Source organism: Pyxicephalus adspersus, chromosome 2, assembly GCF_032062135.1.
Source record: "Pyxicephalus adspersus chromosome 2, UCB_Pads_2.0, whole genome shotgun sequence".
NCBI classification, from domain to species: domain Eukaryota; kingdom Metazoa; phylum Chordata; class Amphibia; order Anura; family Pyxicephalidae; genus Pyxicephalus; species Pyxicephalus adspersus.
The window spans coordinates 122,410,199-122,436,273 of record NC_092859.1 but is presented as its reverse complement, the minus strand read 5'-3'; positions in this window follow the sequence as shown (position 1 = coordinate 122,436,273).

Here is a 26,075-nt window from a genome sequence, read left to right as displayed (position 1 = left end):
GTATACTTTTATTTTATATTGCTGTAAGCTTATCTCAAGGGATGAGCAAGTGATCTCGCGGCAAATTGGGCCGTTCTCGCTTACCAAACATGTAGGCCAGAACGGCCTTTGTAAATTCGGTCAGCGAGACCAAATTTTTGGGACCTGCAATACCAATCAGGGGAGCAAAGCTGTCAGCTCTGCCCCTCTGATTGCTATTGCAGTCCTGTATCATGTTTTCCTGGATAGAGTTTCTCTAAAGAGTCCCACTGGCTGCTCATGAAAGAATGCAGCGTGGGAAAAATCCTCAGATCCCCAGCCACTCTGACCAGGGAAAAGCAAATCAGCTCAGTCTGTGCTCAATTAGCTTTATTAAAGTGACATTAGGTGTGTTATAGACCTGTGATGTTTCTTTAATGAGAACTTGTGACCTGCACTATAATATCACAAAGGGGGGCTGTACTCTCCCTTGTGATAGAAACTAAGGTAATTTAAAAAAAAATGTTTAAAAGAATAAAAGTTTAATAAAACAATGCATATATGAATGCAAACAAACTCATCCAATCTATGTATACAAAACCAATGATTGCGCCATGTTTCTTATGTATCTCTAGAGTGGGAGCAATAGTTCTAGGGCCATTATTCATGGTTATCCATGGACAACTTTGGGAACCCTTTAAACTGTGTAAAGCTTCATAGTGAATGGTGATGAGGAGGATTGAAGTTGAGGTGGGGCCAAGTGAATTCTAATATATTTAAAGGTAAAAATTCCTCCTTATACTAAATCAAAGTAGTATATGTACTTCCCAGAAAATGAAAGCAAGCAGAGAAATGTCAGTTTCCTGTTTAAATTGTCTTGTTTTACAATTGTCTTGTTTTACTATCCTTTACTAGTGCTCACAAGCTGCAGAATGCTAGTGCAACAAATTTAAAACTAATAATGATAGCAAAATGTGTATTGTGTACAAATTAATGAGGTTTTAATTGATAAATCAAAGGTCACTGCAACTAATCTTGTAATGAAGGTAAATGAGTGCACAGTAAAACATTCACTAATCCAAAGAACTGGCAAAAGCCCTCATAATTTTGCTTAGCAATAAAGGGTTGGAGTGCTTAAAACAAGATTCTTTTGCCTGTTAATTAATTGACACCCTTCTGAATATTCATATGTACTATTATCAATAGGGTCCCTAACTGCTCAGTGAAATGGATCTCAGAGGAAAGCAAATCGCCGCAGACTTAATTAAAGTAATGTATTCCACATATAATATGCTTAAGATGAAATGTCTGTAGCCTCACTAAAGGGCACCTGGCTAACTTAAATATGAAAAATGGCAAAATGCTGGAACACTTGAAAATATGCAACAAAAATTTTAATTCACATAAATGTCCATTTTAAGGCTCTTGAGGATTACATGTTTGTTATATTTTTTAAAGTATTACAAATTATACAAATTGAGGTTTCTGAGTGTGGACCAGTCACCACACAAGACAGAGACTTGTCAAATATATTAACTCCCAAGTCTTTGAAAAGCAGAACCCTTCTCCGTCACTAATGTGAAATAAAAATGATTTTCACTTTTCCCAAACCGACGATGGTCCAAGATCAGTATACAAATTCCATTGTAGCACAAACTTACCAGTTAGAAAAACAGTAAAAAATCATTCCATAGCATAATGCAATTTATTTGAAAGATATGAACAATTCCTTGTGTAATAATGAATGAAGTGATAGCAATATCACAATTCACATGAACAAAAACTATAGAAGCCTTCCAGCTGCTCCAGCCACCTACACATACACTACACATGGATATCTGTATTAGCTAGCACCTCATCTTTACAATTTATTGCCTTTCTTAGGTGGACGGGAAGCAAAATATCCAACACACTGCCTACCTGTACACAAACAAAATGGGGTCCTGGGTAAATATTAAGTTGGGATCCCCAAATGCACAGAATTTTAGATCCCTGCACCCCTGCCCTTCTGTCAATTGGGGCCCTAGGAAAGCTGGGGTTCCTCGACAATCGCCCAGTTTGCCATACCCTAAACTTAGCCCTGTTTGTAGCAACTAACTATTAGCTTACTGACACACTTTAAAAGTCTGTTTAAAAATATACAGTATATTTCACAATGATATCATATAAAAACAGTATATAAAATATACCAGTATATAAATATGTCCACCTGACAACTTTTTTTACAATGGATGAAATTAAAGTTGTTGTGGATAATGCTAAATGAAAATATATTCACTATATTACATGTCAATCCTAAATTCCAGTTTAACCTGTCTTTTGCTTTAGTTGTTGATAGAGCTTCAACGTGATTAAAAAAGGATAAAAAATGGACCCATTTGGCCCAGTATTAATTATTCTTTGCAAATGGTAAAACTGCTAGTGTGAAATGCCCTCAGTTTATCCCCACCTTCACCACCTTCAGTCCAGTGATGTTTTTTTTCCTATTGCACTAAATGGTGTTAGCTAATAAAGTGTTGGTAAATGTAGTTCTATTCTCAGTATAAGCTGCATAATAATGTATCCCATGGGGGGTCCATGATAGCCTTGGTTGAAATACCCTGTCTAATATTCGACCCAGAAATATGGCAGCATCTAGTGGTGAAAAGCAGGTACAACTCTGGAAGGTGAGTATTGCAGCAAAAGCTTTTTTATTTGTAATTTGTAGCTGAAAAAAAAATGTCCAAAATGTTTTCTAAAGATGGAGTACAGCTTTAAGCTGTATAAATACAAATACAATATAGCGTCTATGGGTTCTATTTATAAAACTAGGAATTTTACAGTCCCCCAAACAAAATGTCTGATTCCTTGTTTTATAAATAGAGCCCATCGTGTTTGCAAGTTTGTTTGGCATAAGATAAATTACCCAAGATGCAGTTCTTTAAAAACTGTAAAATGTTATTATTTTTTAACATGTTTGTGCGGTTGGTTTAGCCAGCTGAGAGATAATGGGAAACAATTTACCCCCAATTTGTATGGCTGTGTTTTCTCATGTTTGTAGGATCACCAAATTATGTGCCACTAATAAAAAAAAAGGCAAAAAAAAAATAATAATAAACTAATAAACCTAAACATTTTCTTTCCCACCAGCAATTTAAATCCAGACCAAATACGATTACTTTGGCAACTTTCTGTTTGGTAGTCTGCAAATGATTTTGTCAGTTTATTAGGATGGTTCTTAATTCATGATTTTCAGTTAGAATATCAACAAAATCAAGATTTGATAACATAAGGGACGTATGAAACAGACTGGGCTCAAAAAAGTGGTTTGAATACCATTGATCATTATTCAACCTGGAATAGCTGTCAGGATCCAGTGGTGAAAAACAAGTACTGCAGACATCAGTTCTAGATTGATGGTGAGTTTTGCAACAATGGCTCTTTCTTATTTTTGAAGGACAATGCCTATTCTAGGTGTTATGAGCAAGCCTTAAAAAGCTAAAACAGGTATTGTGTTTTCCTGGGAAAGAAGTTATATTTTGGTCATCATTGAAAATGTTAAGTAATTTTCTTTTTTTTATTTATGGACATAAAATGAGTGGGTCGTAGTCTGGATGCACAATGCACAGAATGTAGTCAATTAGTAATTGCATTGTGGTGCCTTAAACCTGCACATCTTGCAGCATGATTATAATATACCATAACATTTAAATAATAGTGAATTAAAAAGTCCAAAAGGTAAAGAGTCCAAAAAAAACACTCAGATTAAAAACACAAAAAAACAGATACACAGATACACTTATCTTGACCATATAAAATAATTGGTTGAGAAGGTAATATACTGTGTGCAGTTTAGTCTCTACTTATTTTAGAGCAGAGATTGGGGAATCTTTGAACTTAGTAACATACATGAAAAAACACAAGTTTTACGAAGACCTAACTAGGCTCTGTAATGATGAGAAAGATTGGTTGGTAAATGAAGTCATGCCATAGCTCCTTATTATTTCATATGAGTATCTCGGACTGGAATCATGTTTAGTAGACAACAAATCTCAGCATGACTGAGGTCAGCTAATTAGAAAAAAAAATAATTCCACCAGGGCGAGGTTATGTTGTATCCAAGAAAATTAATTACAGACACAGACTGCTTCTAAGACTTGGTAAAGTTGAATTATACACTTTTTTTCACATTCCTCATCAATCCCTCGTTTAGGGATTGCTAGAAAGTTGTAAACATAAATGTGAACAAAAAGATATACCTATAAAGAGTTCACAGAAATCTCTATGCACAGACACAATTAGATGGGATAGAAAGAGGAATGGCAAGGGTCACTTTAACTGTTCCCTGCATCGATGATAAACATTTCCAATTTATAGGATCTATAAATAATATTTAGCTTCAAATATCAAATCCAGTTTTCTGTAAAGCACAGACTTTGTTAAAACTAAATAAACAAAACCCATTCATAGACCTTTCACCAACACAGGTAATGCTGTTTATCTACATTGGGCAGGAATATGTATTGCAAACATTGGACTATCTTTTGATTTGTTGAATGGACTTCAACCACAGAACAGCACCTCAGTTCCACTACTACAATGTATCTCAGTTTTTCTCAACCAAGATTTTGTGAAACCCTAGGGTTTCTCCAGAGATTGCTTGGGGTTCCCTGAGCAATGGAAATTTGTGATTTCTAGTTCATATTAACTGATACCAATGGTCTTTTTGGCTTTCTGTAAGAATGAAATTCTTCCCAACGGCCAAAAATTTGTAGGAGGGATTACTCCTAATGATCACCACACTAAGGTACTCCAAGTTCTGAATATAGTTATTATGTAAGTATGGATTCCCTGAAGACCTGGAAGTTATTTCAAGGGGTTCTTCATGTTATAAGGGTTGTTAACACTCCTGGGGCCAATATATGAAAGCAGCACTTGTACACTCATGATGGCATGCTGCCTAAATACAGAATAGAAAGCAGGTGGCTTCCAATATTGAAAAAAGATAATGAGGTAAACTGATAAAGAACAGCCTAACCACTAACCATTGTTCCATGTAAACACAACACGCATATCAAAGCTCTTGCTGTTTTGTTTACAGTGATATAGTAGGGTCAAATTATACCTATGTTTTTAGATAACCATCACTACTTCCCACCATTTACTACATATTTCCCCTCCTATTGTATGTTACTTCCCCCACCTCCTAGAATGTAAGCTCTGCGGGGCAGGGTCCTCTCCTCCTGTGTCATTGTCTGTATTCGGCTGTCATTTGCAACCCATATTTATTGTACAGCGCTACATAATATGTTGGTGCTAGATAAATCCAGCCTATTGTTATTATTAATAATAACAATAATAATAATAATAGCCATCTGTGGGAGAAAAGCTGTGGACAAATTAATTTTCATTTGGGTCAGTAATAAGGGCTCATTCTCCCCAATACTTTTTGTTGTATGAGATATGCTTAATAGCAAGGCAAACGTAATCACAAAAATATTCTTAAGACTTTGAAATGCATATTAATAATACACATGTAGGCATTAACAATGTAAATTACACTCCAAGCATTTTCTGGTTGTATATTAATTAGATCTTTAGAAAATCTACATTGCCTCTAGTTAGATAGATAATAATGTGAAATACACATGCAGACACACAGGGGCGTACACATGATAAGTAGGTATTATTGCAAGTAGGTAACAGATAATGGGCAAGAAAGAATAACAATATTATCTAACACTAAAATGGGCAGCTCAATAAAAATACAGAAATACACTTTGGGACCAAATAAACACAATACTACAAAGTCAAGGTATAACAGGTTAGCTAGAGCAGCACTATCACTACTTATCTAAATATCACCAGCATTTGTCATCCAGGACCTGATTTATTAAAGCTCACCAATACTGAAGAAGATATACTATCACGGGAGTACCTGGATGATCCAACAAATCTGGAACGATTTTTTTTCAAAATCATTTGCTATTGACACAAGTTTTTAGATCTTGATTACTGAGGTTCACCCATGATAGTCTATCTTCCCTAGTCTTGGGGAGCTTTAATAAGGATCACTCTGGTATAATTTAAGGGGAGCATATTTTTGCTTTTGATTATATTTGTGTAATTTTTATTTTTACCTGTATATAATTTATCTTTTCATTGCACATATATTATCTTTATTTAACAAATAGACATTTTATTCAGAGTGCTTCCATGACTTTTTGGAGGGCATGTAAAGCCCAATTGAACTTTAAATTTCTAAATATATTCCAGTAGTAGTAATATTTCCAGTCTATGTAGTGCCCTAACAGGAAGCTTCAGAGAAAAACTCGATGTGGAAGCAGTGGTCTCTGACAAAGAGAGGTCTGACAAATTTCTTGTAAAGTCGGAAGTAGATCTCTTCAATCAATGCACTTTATTAATTGGAGAGCTTTAAGTCTAAATCATCAAGGGGTATAATCAGCCTCTTCAGTGGTGGCTTAAGCTGCATACACACTTGCAATAATTATCATTGGAAACGAACGACTAACGACCGATTGTCCGCTAATTGTTAACAAAAAATGTGCACAACGACGCCAATGTACGAGGATTGTTGCTTGAAATGAACGACGGTCCTGGTAGATCTGATTGAGCGACGATCATTCACTATCTATTGTGTGTACGGTCGATCAGTGATTGTGGATGGTTCTGCAGTACACTTTCTACTTTACATGTCACTTCCTGCATCGTTCAAACGATCATATCTAGCGTGTGTACACTATTGGTGGATTCTAATTTAACGATCGTATTGTTACAACATGTACAGAATTGTGCACAATATGATCGTTCAAAATAATCACCCATAATTGTGCATATTCGTTAGTGGTTAGTTGTAAGTGTGTACCTAGCTTTAGCTCTGAAACTAACACCTGTGCATTGTCTAAGCACTACTGCTTGTTGAATGAGTGCTGAAACTTTCCTCATGAAGCCAGCACATCAGTCCCACTAGGTTTATCACCTTTTATATTTACAAACCTTTACACCATCTCTAGCACTTTACTACTCTTACTACTGCCTATCTTTTGGCTCTAACCCCAAGAGCTATGCCAAGAGATACATTTGTAAATATAGGAACGCCTTTCCAAACCTGCTAAACATATAAGGAACTATAACATTTTAATGACTTACTCTCAACTACTTATCCCTTTTTATTACCTACTCTTTACTCTCTGAAATTATTTCAATTTAGGTTATGAACTTCCAAAAATGACCTTAAGATCAAGGCACAGCCTAATCCGTGGTCCCATTCAGTCACCATTTAGATCTAGATGTCTATTATTGACAAAGCTACTTCTACAATTTATTCTAGATGCATATTTTCAATTCTACTACAGAAAGAAATATAATCTTGTAGCTGTTGTTATCATTGTAGAGGATTTTGCAAAATAATATATCCTAAGCATATAGTTTTATAAAATACTTACATGGCACTTATTTATCAGCTCCTGAAGTATTTTTTAAATGAACTTTCCACTTCTGTTCCATGATCATAAAAGTTTCTCTCAAGAAAAGTCTAAGCCACAATCTCTACTTTAGGCAAGTGATTAAATCCTGCCTATCTGTGTGAGTTCTTTCAGAAAAATAACACAAAGGAGGGAATAGCTGCAGGGGGAAATCCTTTCTAAAGTCAAATCTAAAGAACATATTCCCAGAATTAAATATTAAAGAAGTTAAATATATCCTTCTACTTGAGCAGTGAGGTTTGGTAAGACTTTCAATAGGATTAACGTTAACATTATGTCAAGCAGATATCAATGATCTCTGCAGTCGGAAATCATTTCCATTTCAATGAAATAATATTTTTCTATTATAATTTGAACATCAAAAAACATTATGTGTGTGGGTAGTCATATATATTTGTGTGAATATGTTTAGATAGCTGGATAATTTCTTTAGCTACTTGTTTACAAAGAATTGTTGATGTACAGAGTTGCCCTATTACTATTATAATAGTATTATTTGGACTCCAAAAGGGATTTTGATATAATTATTTATTTTATAAAATGAAACCCTGTTTTAAAAGAAGGTGTAATCTTATATTTAAAATATATTATTGGGATATAATTGGTGATGCATTTACACAAGAGAACCTATTTGAAAAGACCTACTGTTCCCACCCATTACTAATTAGGAACTACAGAATGTATTATTAAACTCACCATTAAAGTAGCAAAAAGCTAACATAGCCAATAGTCCCCATTGATATTCAGTCTATCCTCTCCAGTCTTGGAGAGCATTATTAAGGATCCCTCTAGTATAATTTAAGGGGAGCTTATTTTGGCTTTTGATTACATTTTTGTATTTTTGTATTTTTACCTTTTTATAATTTATCTTTTCATTGCTCATATGATATCTTTATTTTACAAATATACCTTTTATGCAAGGTGCTTCCATGACTTTTTGAAGAGCATGAAAAGCCCAAATGAACTTTTAGTTTTTAAATATATTCCAGTAGTAGTAGTTTTTCTTTTCTAAGTAGTGCCCTAACAGAAAGCTTCAGGGAAAAACTCTATGTGGAAGCAGTGATCTCTTTGCAGAGGTCTGACAAAGTTCTTGTAAATTCGGAAGTATATCCATTCAATCAATGCACTTTATTAATTGGAGGTCATCTTCCCATCTCCCCAAGTCTCCACACATACCATTTATCAACATTGGAACAAAATACAAAATATATAACTGTTAAGTCCAATGTTAATATTAGGATAGATACTCAAATCACTGTAATGATCTTAAATACTAAACCATTGCTATTGTTAAATGTTTTTTCAAGTAACATTGAAATACATAGCTGACTACACAAATAATATAATATTCAGTCATTCACACAGTAAATTAATTATGATTTTGTTTAATACTGGGTGGCATGGTGGCTCAGAGGTAGCACTCTTGCCTTTCTCCCAGGTTTGAATCTCAGCCAGGACACTATCAGCATGAAGTTTGTATGTTCTCTCTGTGTTTGCATGTGTTAAGGTAAAGTTAATTGGCTTCCCCCTAAAATTGATCAAAATTGGCCTTAGACTGTGGTAATGACATATGACTATGGTAGGGACATTAGATTGTGAGCTCCTTTGAGAGACAGCTAGTGACATGACTATCGACTTTATACAGTGCTGCATAAAATGTTGGTGCTATATACATACTAGGTAATATTAATATATTGATATAGAATTGAATTGAATTGAATTGAATAATAATACATGATTCAAAAGATTATGATATACTCGACAGGGTCTGACTAAGATTTGCCCTATTCACACAAATTTATTAACAAAACATATTAAAAAAGGTTAATACAAAAACAAAATTATAAATATTTATGCCGTTTTGATATATCTGATGAAATTACAAAAGTTATGCTTTGTCTTTTTGTTTCCTGAAATATGCTGTTAACCACCAACATATTTCATTACTTCAAGAATGCCAGATGGATGAAGACAACATGAGGTTGGTTTATTAAAGGAATATTGGCTGTTTACTAAGCAATGTAAATTCACTTACAAATAATACACATGCATTCCTATTGCTTGGAAATCTAAAAAAAGAACAAAACATTGTACATGATTTGATAGTTGAAGTCATTATAACTTTACCACATTCTCCAAGCTAAGTGAAATATCCCTTGCAGGGGAATACGGAATAGCCTATGTCCTTAAGTAAATAAAACCCACTGTTCTCATCAGCCTAAAACCTATGACATACACAGGAAATGCAATTGGACTATATAGCTGGCCAGAGAAACCATTACTGGGCCGCAATGGGTTTCATACATGCAAAAGAAGCATCTTCATACAAGGCAGCTGACTCTTCCTTCTATTAATCATCTTAATCATGGCCCACATTTTCTTACACCTTTAGTTTCATTCTCTGCACTTCATTTACAAGACATTCATACTCTTTATATGCTTTTAAAGGAATTTTTCTGAAACATGATTTCACTGAGCAGATTATTCTTTTACCCTAGTTCTCTGTTCCAGTTTGAAAAGACTGTGATCTGTAGTTGGCATTGGGAATGGATCAGACCCCCAATTGGGCAGCATGTGTTTGAATTCCCAAATAACACTCAAATATAGTGGAATGGTGCAACATAAATTAAATCAGACAACTAGTGTTCCCCAGACAATGATGCTGATTTTCATTTACATTTAAAACAGCACTGTAAGCAGATTACATATACAAATATGTTTTAATGTATATAGTTCAAATTATAAATATATATTTTTCAATTTTTTTGAATGAAAGGATAAAATGTGCTTGTTATTTAAGCTACATAAAACTAATTTAACTAACGGAAAAAGTACATAGTAAAATTTCCCATTTTCATATGTTTGCTACAGAAATTGTTTAAACAAACACAATGCAATAAACCTCTACGATGATAATGACATCTTGAAAGGAGGTCAAGAATGGACTTGACCTGTCTTGCTATACATATTAAAGCTGAAGTGTGGTATGACCTGATCAAAGTATAGAGAGCTATTTTAGCTCATAGAACTGGAAAGAGTTGCAAAAGTTTTTTTTTAAAAGAAAACAGACTTCCAAGAGTGCTGAGTTAAGCAAATAGTTTATAAATAGAAACAAATAGCCCTGTTTCAGCTATTTAATATATGTTTTTAAGGACATAGTCCATAAACTGATTCCCTAGGGTAACAGTCAAGGATCTGCAGATATATTTTTTACATTTGTATTTCCATGTCTTCATAAAGTAAAATACTGATGAAGAATGCTTTATAAAGAATCCCAATAGACAATAGAGTAATCATTTAAAAAAAAAAAAAACAGGGATAATACACTGTGGTACAGGAAGAATAGTCTCTGGATATTAGTAACCTAAAGCTATAAATCTCTTTTTCTTGTGTAAATAAATCAGAAAACTGTAAGATAATAGCAAATTGCTTTAGTAAAGCACATTTGTGTAAATAATTCAACCTGCTGGATGGATGGATTGATGGATATATAAATCGGCATAAAAATATATTGTTAGGTAAGCTTTGTAAAGTTAATAGCAAAATCCTCAAAAAAAGAATGTAATGTTCTTTTCACAATGTTTAAGAGAAGATAGACTGAAGTTGTTTTAATATTCTGAGCTGATACCTTCTTATTTTAACATGAAACACTCTATATTGTGTCTGAAAGTCTTTCATGTCCAGACTTTTTGCAAATGACCTCTTTCCTGTAGAAAGTGCTTGTTTTTTAGCTGAATGCAAAGATCATTCATTGGAAAGGGATCAATGCTGCTCTTAGACACTAGGAATTAGCCATCCTTTGGTTCACTGGAGGTTACTTATAATCACATGACCTCTTTTTGCCAGCTTTGTGGGTGGCAAGGCAGTGGTGAACTGAGGAAAAGAGAAATAAAGAAGACAAGTTGAAAGGAATGAATGGAGTTCTATTAACCTTTTCAAGAGCCAATAATAAACTGTTGGTATACTTAAACCATGTATGTGATTAGCAGAATAAATAGTAAAACGCAAGCATTTTTAGCATAAACATATATGTAGGTATTCTTTATTTTAAAATAATACAAACTTTGCCATCATACAATAGAATATTTTTTCTTAAGTATGCATTAATTGCAAAAGAATGTAAAAGCTTATTTTTAGTAGTTGCTAATGTCAAAAACAAAAGTATGTGTGTGTATGTATATATATATATATATATATATATATATATATATAAATATATATATATATATATGTTAAACTTCATTGCTTTCATAAGTTTAACACATTTTTTTTAAGTTGTGGTGCACAAGTTGAGTAAATGCTTTAGCAGTGTTGAAAAGCACTGTGGCCCCTTATTAAACCAAACGCTATAGAAAATTCTGGGTGGCACTGCATAGAAGTTGATTCCATTCTGACAATGTTGTTTAGCTATCATTTGCTATTTTAAATGAATTGGAGCAATCCCCCCTTTTACAACATTTGTTTTCTATTATGGAGAGGTGCAGCAGTTGAGGGCAGACATGTGAAAGTGGCTGTTTGATTCTCTTTTTCATCCCCCTGACCCTGTCTTTGTCCCATCTCACCCTGGGAATGTTACGCCTCAATACTTCACTTTGAGATGCTCTAGAAAGTGGCTTTGTTATTCCATTTTTTTAGACACACACGAAATTGTTCTCATTCCCCCTGCTGTAAAAGATACTTCAAATTGGGACTCAGTTCACAAGTGCATTGCAATTTGGCTAAGCTCAACCTTTGTTCTGCTTGTACAAATGACAAAACAGAGTACACATTATACAGTTGATCTACTGCTGCCTTTACACTGCAGTGAGAGGCTGGGAGAGAGCTAATCCCTCCAGTATCAAGGTGGCATTTTCTGTGGTGGTTCTATTTTCAACAGGAAAAAATGGGGAAATTCATATTTGATGGTTGTCACAAAGACTTAGCATGCGACCGGTCATAATCCAGCAACAATTTTCACTTTTATAGTAAGATCTTAATTATTTAGTTTATGGATCCATGGAAAAATGTACATCAAATGTATTTATATAAAAAAAAAAACTCCAGTGCTAAAAATTCACACAATATTTAAGTGGATGTCTTTGAAAAAAAAAAAATGACCACTTACCTTTATGGATGAACAGCCGTTGAGTCCAGTAGGTCCTGTGCAGTTGCCACTTTGTTTTTACTTTCTGGCGCAGACGGGACATTAGGGTAGGCATCTTCTTTCGCCTTCTTCAGGGTCCTTGCTGACATCACCCGAACTTGCATTGCACAGGAGTGAAATTGGGTGACGTGTCTTTTTGACAATGTAAAAAAAAGTGTCGATCCCATGTGTGCATGTGTGAGATTGGTGCTTTTTTTTCAGGAAACTTCTATGACGCATTCCCGATGTTAGGTATGCGCAGAGGGAACAGCCTTCCTTGACATGTGACATACATATCCTAGGAAACTGGGGGTTTCCTCTTTAGGCACTGCAACTAAAGGCTGAAGGGGTGATATCCTCCCCAAAAATGTTAAAAAAAAAAAAAAAATCTTTAAGGTAATCTTTTTTTTTTTTTTTTACGTGTCTTACGTAAGGTTGATTAGTCTTATGTATGTTATGTGGTGATAGGTCCACTTTTAGATGAAGAATTTAGTATATTAGGTAGCTTTGTAGGTTATGTTTTGTTACTTACATTTTGGTGTATAAATCTGATGCTTCTTCTGGAGTGTAAAAAAGAAAGTTAATAGATAATGGACCTGGTTTATTAAAGCTTACCAATACTGGAGAAGATAGACTATCATAGGTGACCCAGTAAACCTAAAATGAATTTGGTGTAGTAATGAAAACATTTGCTAAAACGTTGCAAATGATTTTAAGAAATCTTTTCTAGGTTTGTTAGACGACCTATCTATTTAGCTTCTCCCGTCTTAGTGATGTTTAATAAATCAAGGCCAACGTAACAAGGGATTGATGGGTACAGTTGGGTCCAAAGCTGCATTTGGTCTAAGTTTACAATTCTATTTCTAGCCAGGAATGAATTGCAGGGGTTTGCCACTGTATATATATTACCCTGTTTTACATATGCCTATAACAACTACAACTAAAAGTGCTACTCATTCTATGGTGGGCTTTTAAAAAGGGAAAATTTTGGTGCATTACTGCTTCTAGACCAGACAAAGGTTGGATATAGTATATAAAGTTAATAAATTTAGGGTAGATGGATTAGAATATATTTCAATAAATGTGGTAATACATTATTGTGACTATACTATGCATATTAATAATCTAATTCAGCTCCATTGTATCAAAGAATTTTCAGAGACCCGTTAAGTCTGGAATCATTTTCAATGATTGTTTTTTGTATCCCTCGTTAAAAAATATATTACCTGGTAGCCCCTAGAGTGCTTACGTTTAGTATCCTTTAGTAATAATTTTCAGTTTTAAAAAAATTACCATAATAACTAGTCCAGATATTTTATATATCCATAGCTACATAGCATTCAATGCATAGTTAATTAAACTTTCATTAGTTTGTTTAGTATAAAATGTAGCCTTTAATAAACTTTCAGGCAAGTATACAAAGTTTTTTGTATAAGCAGGAGAACTAATCAGTAACACACTTGAGAAAACACATGCTCAACAACAAGAGCCACTGATGTTTGGAATGGAGACCTAAGCCTTATTAGTTTTTATATAGTACTACATTCATGCTGCTGATTCGGATTTACAATAATGTGATCACAGCTAGTGTTATATTAACATACTAGACCTCATCAGTTGGATTACGGCATCCAGTTGCATTGTGTATTCTTTTTCCAGTGCAGATCTGAAAATGAGAGGTAATTACAACAAATCCACAACACACTTTTTATTTGTAACACAGATTCATAAATTCTACTGCAACTATTGAACTTGAACTTTAACTTTATGGGAAATAAGGACAACCTACTGGTGTAATGTAACATAATACAAGGAAAACTTATAAAGTGACACAAAACCAACTTTATATTTAACACACACATCTCTCTAGTGACAACCATCACATATAGGAAAGCAAAAAAATGCATGTAGTTCTGTATGATTTGCATAAAATAACACAATGTATGAAACCTAGTAGTTTTTCTTTCTGAGTATATGGTTCCATCCATTTGGACACATATGTATGCATATGTTCAGAAGAACAAATATTCATGTGACATATGCAGATTGATTCATTTCGATTTCAAATTGATGTCATGGTTTAGGGTTCATTATGTTGTGCATTTAGATTTGCTTCTTTTAACAGCTGTCATAAAGTTCCCTAAATTAATGTAAGCTTTCTGTTAGTCCAAAATAAGCTAGACATTATTCTTTGACCCTTATCATCCTCAAGACATTTTACAGTTTATTCAAAACTGCCATTTAATATGTTTTTGCTTTTTTGGACTGCTCTGTGTTTGCTTTAGAGAGTGTTGTGTGAGAATCCCAGGAGTTCAGTTCAGAAACACTCAAACTAGTCCTTCTGGCACCAATGATCATGTTATTGTGCCAAGATATTTTTTTCCATTCTGGTATTTATTGTGACCATTACATACAGCTCTTGGCCAGTATCTTTATTATTTAATGCAATGCACTGCTGCTACATATTTGACTGACTATATAATTACCTGCATAAATAAGAAGATGTACAGGTGTTTAAAATAAATAGACTTTAACAAGATGTGATAGTCATGGCTACATATCATTTTCTACTTTAACACATCTCATCTAAAACAGATCATGGTATTAATGTGTGCTGCATATGTGCCACATCAAATAACTTCTGGTCTCTAATAAGATAATATTGTTGTTAAAAGGTAAACATAAATTATTCTTGGCTAACATACCTACAATATTGATATCCAACATCCAAGGTGTGGAAAGTACTACAGAGACCCTTTGTAGAAAATATGTTGGGTCTCACTATCCAGAGCAAACCACATTTACATCCTATTGTGGTGGCTACATAATATGAGGTACCACCTAGCCAGGTCCACTGATGCAAGTGTATCTTCTCCAGCCTTGGAGAGCTTTAATAAATCAGGCCCATTGTATAGTCAACCGGTAAATATGTTTTACTTGGAGAAAAAAAACTATTGTAGATCAAAGCATGCAGTTGCTAATAGGATGCAATTTGTCCAACTCACCAACTGTATTTTGTACTTTAAAACACGTTTACCCACAATTTTGAGCTACAGAAATTCAACATGCTTTTTAATTTGGGGTGCGTTCCCACAAGTAGTAGTAACATTTAGTGTTGCATTATCTTGGTTAGTTCAAGATCTGCTCAATTGAACTTAGTCAAGGGGTGCTATTATTATATCAAATCAGAACCAAAGTGCACCTTGCTGAGTAAGCAAAAACACACACAGCACACAGCAGGTAACCCTTTGCCACTGTATACATTAACAACAGACACAATGTTGCTTTTAACTAATGTAACTATTTAGGATTTGTAAGCCTATTGTCAAGGTATACAGACATCCGTGATCCCTTAGGCTGGTGGTCATCAGGGATACATGAGTTAGTGTGCTTACATTTAGAGGAATTAAGTTCCTTTAGTTCTAAAAGTGATATTCCTTTATTGTACCATTTGTTTCACAACTATAAAAATGGCTATAAACTATAAATAAATAACTATAAATATAAAACAATGCAATTAATAAGTACAGTAGTAAAGTACAGTAAAGTACTAATCAAGTACACAAATTTGTATGCGTGCAATTCTAGTTACACAATTTGTATAGTTGTGGGACTTTTTGGGAACAATGCTTACAGTTGTTCTTCTTAATTTTGTCACTTGCTGGCACAACCAATTTGTGTTACTGTTAAAAAAAAGAAACATTTCAAAAACAAGGAATACCCTTGTGGGAATTTTTCACGTCCATGTGTTTCAATGGCAGTAATTTAATCCCATTAGGAAATGTATGAGGGAATGTCAGATTCCCTGATTTTTAAATACAGTCCTTGGTCTACATATATGTGTAATAACTCAAAAGTTTGTACAGTTACAAAAGTGGACTTTGTCATTGTTGACAAATTTAATTTCGTTTTTGATTATGTGGATGCTCAGGTGCACATGTGTCATGTGAAAATCTTGGTGAACACATTTATAAATAGATCCATACAACTGTACAAACTGTGTAAATGCACATATACATCCACACTACTTTGTGTATTTTTTTTGGGGGGGGGGTATTCACAAAGATAGCACAAAGTAGCTGTTACAAAACATCAAACATTTAGAAATGTTATGTATGATGGGTACTTTAAGAGATTTACAATATTGACACAAAACAAGTTAAAGAGGAAATAATCTGAAAAATACCAAAAACAAAAAAAAAATCCACATGTCTTCAATCCCGCATCGCAGTCGATCGGTCCGGAGGTGTCCTCCATGGAGTCCCACATCACATCTGTCTCCGAGCCTGCGCACCGGGCGTCGCCATCTGCGCCTCTTCTTGCGGGTTCTTTTTCCTACGTCAATCAACCCAGTTACGAGATGGGGTGACATAGGTTGGAAAAAATTTGCCGATCTCACTGGGCTTACGTGAAATCGGCAATTCTTTTCTCTTATCACAAAAAGGCACCTTCTGTGCATGCCTGAGATGATCGGGCTTGTGCAGAAGGAGCACCCAAGAGCCTCCCGGGATGCGTGAAGTAGGTATCCTGGGAGGCTTTGAATTTTTACTTTTGAATTTATACTTAACAGAAAAGGGTTGTCTACCCTTTTATGTAAAGTGAAATTTCTGAGTTTAGGTACGCTTTAGGCAATAATAGTATCTGCTTACAGAAAACTAACTTGCAGATACAAAAACACTAAACTACTATTTCCCTGAGCAGTACATTCATTTATAACACACATCTTATTACCAGGGAGATTCACTAGTAACTGTTCTTAGTGACAGGGAGATTCACCCGTAACAGATCCTAGTGACAGGGAGATTCACCTGTAACAGTTCTAAGTGACAGGAAGATTCACTTTTAACAGTTCTTAGTGACAGGCAGATTCACCTGTAACAGTTCTTAGTGACAGGGAGATTCACCAGTAACAGTTCTTAGTGACAGGAAGATTCACCTGTAACAGTTCTTAGTGACAGGGATTCACCTGTAACAGTTCTTAGTGACAGGGAGATTCACCAGTAACAGTTCTTAGTGACAGGAAGATTCACCTGTAACAGTTCTTAGTGACAGGGTGATATATTTGTAACAGTTCTTAAGACAGGAAGATTCACTTTTAACAGTTTTAAGTGACAGGGGGATTCACCTGTAACAGATCTTAGTGACAGGGAGATTCACCTGTAAAAGATCTTGGTGACGGGGAAATTCACCTTTAACAGTTCTTAGTGACAGAGAGATTCACCTGTAACAGTTCTTAGTAACAGGGAGATTCACCTTTAACAGTTCTTAGTAACAGGGAGATTCACCTGTAATATGTTCCTTAGTGACAGTCGGAGGTCCCTTTGTAACAGTTACATACCAGTTCACCAGTAACAGGTAAAGTTTGGTGCCTGAGTCTCTGGGGTCACTGATCCTGAACATTTATACAGCTAGCAAAGTCAGGCTGCTGCATCAGTGATACAAAGCATTAAATCTGCAGAATATTTAGGACAACTTGGCAACCAGTATTTTCCAACATCAACAAGGGTTGCTTAATTGTTTCCTTCTATGGAGATATACTACTATGTTTTCCTAGTATTTATTATTATCTGTACATGTTAAGGTGGGGCTGCCCAGGAGACATAAAAATATCTGTGTCAGAAACACAGTGTGATCCTCACCTAATAATTTGTCAAATGCTACACTAAAAGTACACAAAGCAGTGTTGTCACCGCTTCCCAATGCTCCTAGGCTGGAATTCAAATTTTTCTTTTTCTCAACCCAAGAATATATAGGGAAAGTGTGTTGTAGGCAGTCAGGGATAACTCTGCTTAGGATTTCAGTGAGGAGGTAGATAAATATTAGTGTAGATGAATGACGTTATTAGTTTATTGCTGTACTGTCACTATCCAATCACAAGATGTATTATGTAAGTGCAGTAGAGAAGTCAAGGCACCTAGCAAAGTCATGCGTTGTGCAGGAAAGTTGTGTAAATCTTAAGATTTGACTAAAGTTCAAACCTTTTTAAGGACAAAAAGCTCCTATATATTGTATGTTTTGCCTTTAGCTGTTCACTTTGAGCCCAACCAACCATTATTATCATCATATGGATAGTTCTTGTGATAGGGTGTCCCATGGCTTGGCTGAAAAGGTCTGAGATGGGGTTTATATAGCTCTCAGGCAAAGGCACTTTGTCTATTAAGGGCTGCAGGAATATGTGTTTTAGTCTGCCGGACAGTTGGCTTTGATGAAAAAATGGTGTTAAGGGTCAAGGAAGCTGGCCAAGGAAGATTTGAAAGGGGTGCTTGGCCAATCAAGCCATGTCTGGGTCTTCACATGGATCTAGAAAGTACAGGTGCTTTATTTAGGGGATCAGCCACAGACTGGGAGCTCAGTGGCTTCCCAAAGCTGAAAGGGGAAGGAGCTCATCCACTTAGGAGTCAGCTGTCGAGATTTTTTATGCAAAAAAGAGTTTTTTTTGTGTTTCACTGTTAGTAAGGGAACTACCAAAGAGGTAGTTAGTGGCCCAGCCAGGCTATTGTTTCTTTTTCTTTTTAGCTTGTCTTAACTGGCAACCTTGTGCTACAATAAAGAACTCAGGCCTATTTTAAAATTTGACCGTATGCTGCCTCAATAAAGTCCTGCAAGCCTGTTGCCAAGAGCAATCCGCCATTCACTTTCTTAACAATAGTCATGTCCTCCATGATTTGTATTACTTCAAATTTGATATTGAATGCATCCATAGTCAACATTCTTTATTATTTATTTAGTATTGTATTTCTGTTTGATCATTACAGTACAGTGAAGAGGAAGTGGAAGTATTCATTGATCTAACATATGAACCTTATTTATGGCAAAAGAGAAATGTAATTCTCAACTACTTTTTGTAATAAATGATTAACCACCTGAGCGTTACACTGATTTCTAGATTTCTGTTCCAAAAGCGTCACAGGTTTTCATGAAATTTTTTTTTTTAAATTGTAGACCTGTTTAGTGCGAGAAATTACGGGCTTAGCGGTTAGGGGGTTAAAGACCTATTATCAATAAAAAACAATAAATAACATTAGTTTAGGTGGTTTAGGTACTCAATAACATTAGTATATTTTGAATTCGACCCCAACTACCCTAAATCCACCAATTGTAATAGAACCTGTGTGAAAAAATTCAAACAATTTAAGTAACTTACTTTTCAGAAAACTGTTGTACTCAATGGCTACTCCTTATTTTACTTGACATCACACCTTACTAGGGATGCAATATCTCAGGCCTGTAACAAGACCTCTATCTGTAAAAGAATTCCTGTGTTTGCTAACCCATTTGACCAGGCATCTGTATGTGGATTTCAGCCACAGCAGTCACAGCAGGACAGAGTAACTGTTCATTAGGGATGAGCGAGAATGCCTCTGACACTTAAGCGAAAATTTCCTTGAACTTTGGATGGGTCCACAAAATTTCGGCGAACCAATTTCGCAGACCCATCAGAAAATTGAGGAAATCATTACAGAAGGAGTACCGCGGCTGCAAAGCAGCTGTGGGAACCCTTCTGTGCGCGATCCCCCGGCACTAGAAATTAAACGAGAGCAAGTCCTCACTTAACCTCTAGTGCCCGGGGATCACGCACAGGATTGCAGCCGCCGTACTCCTCCTGAGATATTGCTCCACCTGAGATTTTGCACCCCTATCCAAGAACACATACTACAGGGCTGCAAGAGCAGCCAGCTCCGCTCCCCTGATTGCTCTTGCAGGTCCCAAAAAATTTCGCTCGCTCATCCCTACTTTTTATTGCCTGGTCTATTTATTCATATTGCGGACATCTTGTATTTCTCCAATAGAGATAAGCAAAAGTGCTTGAGTTCAAACCAGACCTCCGTGGCTAACCACCATTAAATTGTATGGGAGATTAGTTTTATAAAAGGTTAATCTGCTTTTTAAGGGTAATAAACTACTGTCAAATAAAATACATAGGGCGCCAGGCATATTTGACTATCACGAATAATAATAAAAAAATTTGCTTTTGAAAAAATACTGTTTAATGAAAAGAGGGATTTTTAATGAAGGATAGAGGCATTATAGGTGAAACAAGGCTCGGGGGAATCCCTGTGAAAGACCATTAAACACTGAAAGGGTTAAATAAAATATATACAATGACACCAAGACTATACAATTCTTTATTTGAATAAAACAATATACAAAACTACTTTTTAAAAAAAGTTATGTCCTGACAAATTACTGCTACTGTAAACAGCATATTACTGGTGGTCTGCCAAATGAGCAGGGTTTGGGCATTCCTGTGTTGTTTCTGAAGAAACTGTCATTGATAGATTCAGATGGCTCCAGGAATTATGGGGCAGGCACATACCAATGACCCCACTATTCGCCATTCTAACCCTCCTGATAGTAACGCTAACCCACTTGAATTTCCACATCTGTTTGTAGAAATAATGAACAATGAATAGCGAAAGTGTAATACTCTTCATTAACTCCTCTTCATTGGATGTACAAAGGATGGTCAGGAGTCTGGGATGGTCAAGCTAAGAGAGCGATCTTCATGATAAGAGCATGATTGTAAGAACACAATATAATAACCTCTATGAAAAGAAAATAAAGGAAATTGTGACAACTGATAAAATTCTTGGTACTGGGAAAAGTTCAGAAACCACTACATTGGGGCACAATCAATAGAAACGTCATTCAGTCCTGCTTCTGAAAGAAATAGTATCAACAATATTCTAGTGAATCGGGATTTTACTAAAAAAACAAAGGTATCAAATGCATGATAAAAAGTAGATAAAAGACTTATGGAATACTGAAAGGATTTTAAACATTTTATTGAGAAGTTAGGTATTTTCTCCTCCTTCCTCCCAAGCCTCTTTATTGGTCAATAAGAATATGAATCACATTAATAGTCCAATCGGTGGGCTCAAGAAGTAAGATTGTGCAAAACACATTTTTTCAGGACAACACGGAAAAGTTAAGATTTGTAAATACACTTTTAATCCTATATCTCTGGATTTAATGATCATTCAAATAATAATTTTTCATCAAAGGTAACTACTATTTATAATATTTTACTGCATAGATTCAAATAGAATTGCCTAGTTCTTTAGCTTCTTGTTAAACTTTTGAACCATTTTTGGATGTATATGCAGATCACAGTATAACAGGGATTATTAACGCCCCTTATTCCTGAATGTGATATTAACCAGTTAGATTCTGTCACTCACACAGAACCAATACAAATTTATCTAGTGCACACCGAAAGGTCTATTAAGTTAAACATTGAGCAATAGTAAAAGAACAGTAACCAATAACAACCAGTCAGTATGATTGCTTTTACAAATCTGACTACAAAAGATGAAAACATTGCTACGGATTGCAGCACTTGGTGCATCAATGCAACTCAATAATAGATGTAAAAAACTAACAACTAGCTAACTTATGATAAGAATACATTTCAGGTTAGTTACCTTTTATGTAATGATGATCTGTGCATCACACAAACTTTCTATTCTAGGGGATCTAAAAATTCTGTTCTCATTGTAGAAAATGTACTAACGCACTTTGACATATTTCATTAGCAAACAACAAAATGCAAACTACTGGAAGGCAATAAACACAAATTACAAGCACAGAAAAGCAACAACTAAATATGTATGATGTGCTGCAACTGCAGGTTAAACTTGTAAAGAGAATTTTTATGCTGTTAAATAATAAAATATAGAATGACGTTTTATATTTATAAACTGTATCATTATTTAATATTGACATATTAGACATTTCTATTAGACACAAAATAATCTACTCCTGGTGTCATTTTTTAATTGTTTATATTTAAAATAAATGATTTTGTAAAAATAAATACCTATGACAGCTTAGTTTTATAAAAGATTAATTTAAAATATAGGAATACAGTATATATATATATATATATATATATATATATATATATACCCATAATAAAGTTACCTTTTGCATATAGGTCCAGAAGCTTGATGTTTGGAGAAATGACTGATTATTGAGAGAACTGAGGGATTATACGCAAAAGCAAAGCCCCATTTAAATGAAAGCGAAGTAGCTTCTCGCAGCAATGTGGTATATTTGTTAAATAGTGTTGTGCAACAAAGGGTTTGGTCTCTGTTCTTAGTTCCCATAGGCAGTGAAATCACTTTGGTAAACTCAAAAACCTTCAACCACAACAAAAGACACCCATCCCCAAGCCCAATTCTATCAGCGTTCTTTTCATTGCCAATAAGCAAGAGGGAGCACAAGTAAGTTCATCAAATATAATCTAGGACTTAACTAGAAATGTGTGGGGGATACTTTCAAGTTGAGAAATCTGGTTTGGATCTGTGTATTGTTTGAAGCCTAGGAGACCCTAAGAAGCTGCTTAACATCTCCCCATCTCTATATTGTAAATATTAACATGGCTTAAAGGAAGGGCTAGTTTATTTTTGGGGTTAGAATTAGAGGATAGGTCCTGATTTCTCTCTGTGCTCACACCTGCATTCAAACCATACGGAATCAAAACCAATATTGTGTTAGTCACTTTTATCCTTCTCTCCTTTGGCCATCTGAACAGGCTGCATGCTACTGAAACGAATTGTGGATTTATTGCAGGGAAATTAGCATAAATTATTACTAAACCTGCAAACGTGTGGGGTCCTGCTTTTGGGGAAAACAGAAGTCTATAGCTATCCTTTCATGCAGAAAGCTGAGCTTTACACATCATGATGGAAAGACTGAATAGCTGTGGTTGGAAGAAGATTCCCATTTGCTTAGCACATTGATATAATTGACTTATGTGTATTTTATGCTGTTTTCCCAACAACGGTTCAATCTTTTTATTCAAATGAAACTCTAAAAAGCCCCCTTTTTTGTATTTGTTTTGCATTCCATCACAAAGAGATGCATACTCTTTCAAAAGACACACATTTCACATTCTATTCACTCCATTTTAACATCAACAAACCATAGTAAAACACATTTTCAATACACAGTACCAGGTTTTGCAAATTTCAAGAAAGGCAGTGGTGTAGGTATACCCCAATATAATGGAACACTAATTTTGGTGTTTTTATATGTTGAGCTAAATTTATACTCTTTTAATACAACTTTTTATCCAGGAATGCAATAAGAAGTTTATGCCAAATTGTAAATCTCCTCTCATAATATTACAATAATTGGGTTTAAAAAAAAGGAGAACTCAAAATAAAGACAATAATTACACATAAATAGAATAGTCTTCAATATATGAATGCAGTAAACATATATGTATATAAATATATATATATATATATAATTATTGTCCGAATTTGTAAAAAAAAAAAAACTATTGTTCCCTATAAGTATAGATATATTATTTTTTAGAATATTTTATAAATAAATAAAATAATATTTTTTTTAAATAAAAAAAAGTATTGTTGCATTTTTACACCTGAAAAATATGCTTATTTTTATATTAGTACTAAGCAATTTAGTAAATAATTATTTAAAACATATAAAACAAGTCTGCTATTCCATGTACATAATTACATTAATTTTTGGCTGTAATAACCTTCTTTTTTTATGTAATAATTTGTAAAAGAAAAGAAAACACATAGAAGTTGTAGAAAAATACAATCAACAAGTTACTCAGTAAGCATTTAGACAATAAATTAGCACCTTCATTTACTCCACTAATATTAACAATACCAACATATTATTCATCTACCTATATTAGTAAACAGTCCTAGCTATGTGCACAGTTAATTAATTGTAATCCTTTAAGATTAAATATTTTTCCTTCAATAGATGACTGCCCCCAATCAATTTATAAAAATAACTTTTTCTAATTTAGAGGAGTGAAACATAATATCAGGGGCCGTTAATATGGAACCTTATTGGTTATGCAGAGAGAAGAAATATTGGTAAGCATATAGGTCAGGATTTCTGCAAATGAATTATTTTCTTTTACCTGAATTTAGGAGGTCATATTGTGCTAGTGCTCAAGTGCTTCTGTTAATATTGGGAAACGTGATTCTGCATTTCAAGTAACTAATCTGAATCACAGCAGCTATTTCAATATTAATGAAATTGTTTAATCTCCTAAATTCATCGTGTTTAAGTAACGATTTGGTGATTTACTGACCAGCAAGAAAAAAACTGTCAATGATGTTTTTGCTTGTCCTAACACATCTTTTGTTCAGCTACATCTAAATGTACAAAGCCCTCTGGGGTTAAAGATACCTCATTTGAAAGGTAATTTACACCAAGTTGACTTACTGGGAGCAATAAAATTTAAAGTCACATAGATGATCTGTGATGTAGAATTGACTCAGAAAGGATTAAAGAACCATCCTTAATTTATATTAAAATTACAAGTAATTGTTAACAGACAATAAAAACATGATTATGTTATGTTTCCAGAAGAAGATATTCTTAATTATCTTTATTAAATACAACAAATATTTGATAGAAAAATCAACTAAAAAGTGTTTGTTAGAATAATAAAAATAATGTGGTTTAAATATTAAAAATGTGTGGTGTTATACATTAATTACAAAAAACAAAGCTGTAATGATTGTGGCATGTCAGTTATAAAAAGTAACCTATTAAAGATAATTTTTCCTAAATAATATGGAGCAAAAAAATTTGTTTTCCCTTAGCATGTATACAGCTAATTAAAATTATTTAGGACAGAAAAATTGTAAATAACTATCATGCTAGATATACTTATTCTTTTTACAATGACCCTTGCTTTTTTGCTTAAACGTATATTTATTTTTTTATTACAGATAAATAAAATAATTTTCCCTAAAGTAATGTGAAAATCAAAAATAATTGTTAATATGACAAAATTGATGCATTATTATCAGTTTTGTAAGACTTCATGTCCTGCTAATATATAAATATATATATATATATATATATAAATATATATATATATATATATATATATATATATATATATATATATATATATATATATATATATATATATATAGATAAATAGATAATGTGAATTTTATGTGTTTAATTACCTTTTAATTTGTTTATTTTCACACTGGTATATATATATGTGTGTGTGTAAAATATTCTAAATAATAATATTTTAACAACAAAGTTTTTTACGTCATATAATTGTACAAGCCGCACATAGGGATTTTTTGTGTGCTTGCTTGTTAAATACATTTTATTCCTAAAGTTGTTCAGCAAACAAATGACAAAAGTAATTTTAAAATAAGGCAATAAATCAGGAACATTTTTTTCCTATTACAATCCTGTAAGTTTTTAGATTTTTAGCAAAGAACCTAAACAACCACCTGAAGGAGAGTTGCAAAACCTAGTGACAACTTATAGCAGGAAGAACAGGAAATGTGGGATTCAGATGATTAATATCATAATAATCACCTGCTTGGTCCCTGGGAAGCAGAAGACATAGAATATCCAACTGTAAAGAAAAGGAAGGGTAACTTGAGGCAAAAACTGCTAACAGATGAGGACAATGACAAATGCTTTCTAGGTGGCTCCAATTTACACTGTGTTTTAGGCAAAAATAACTTCAAGAAGTTTTA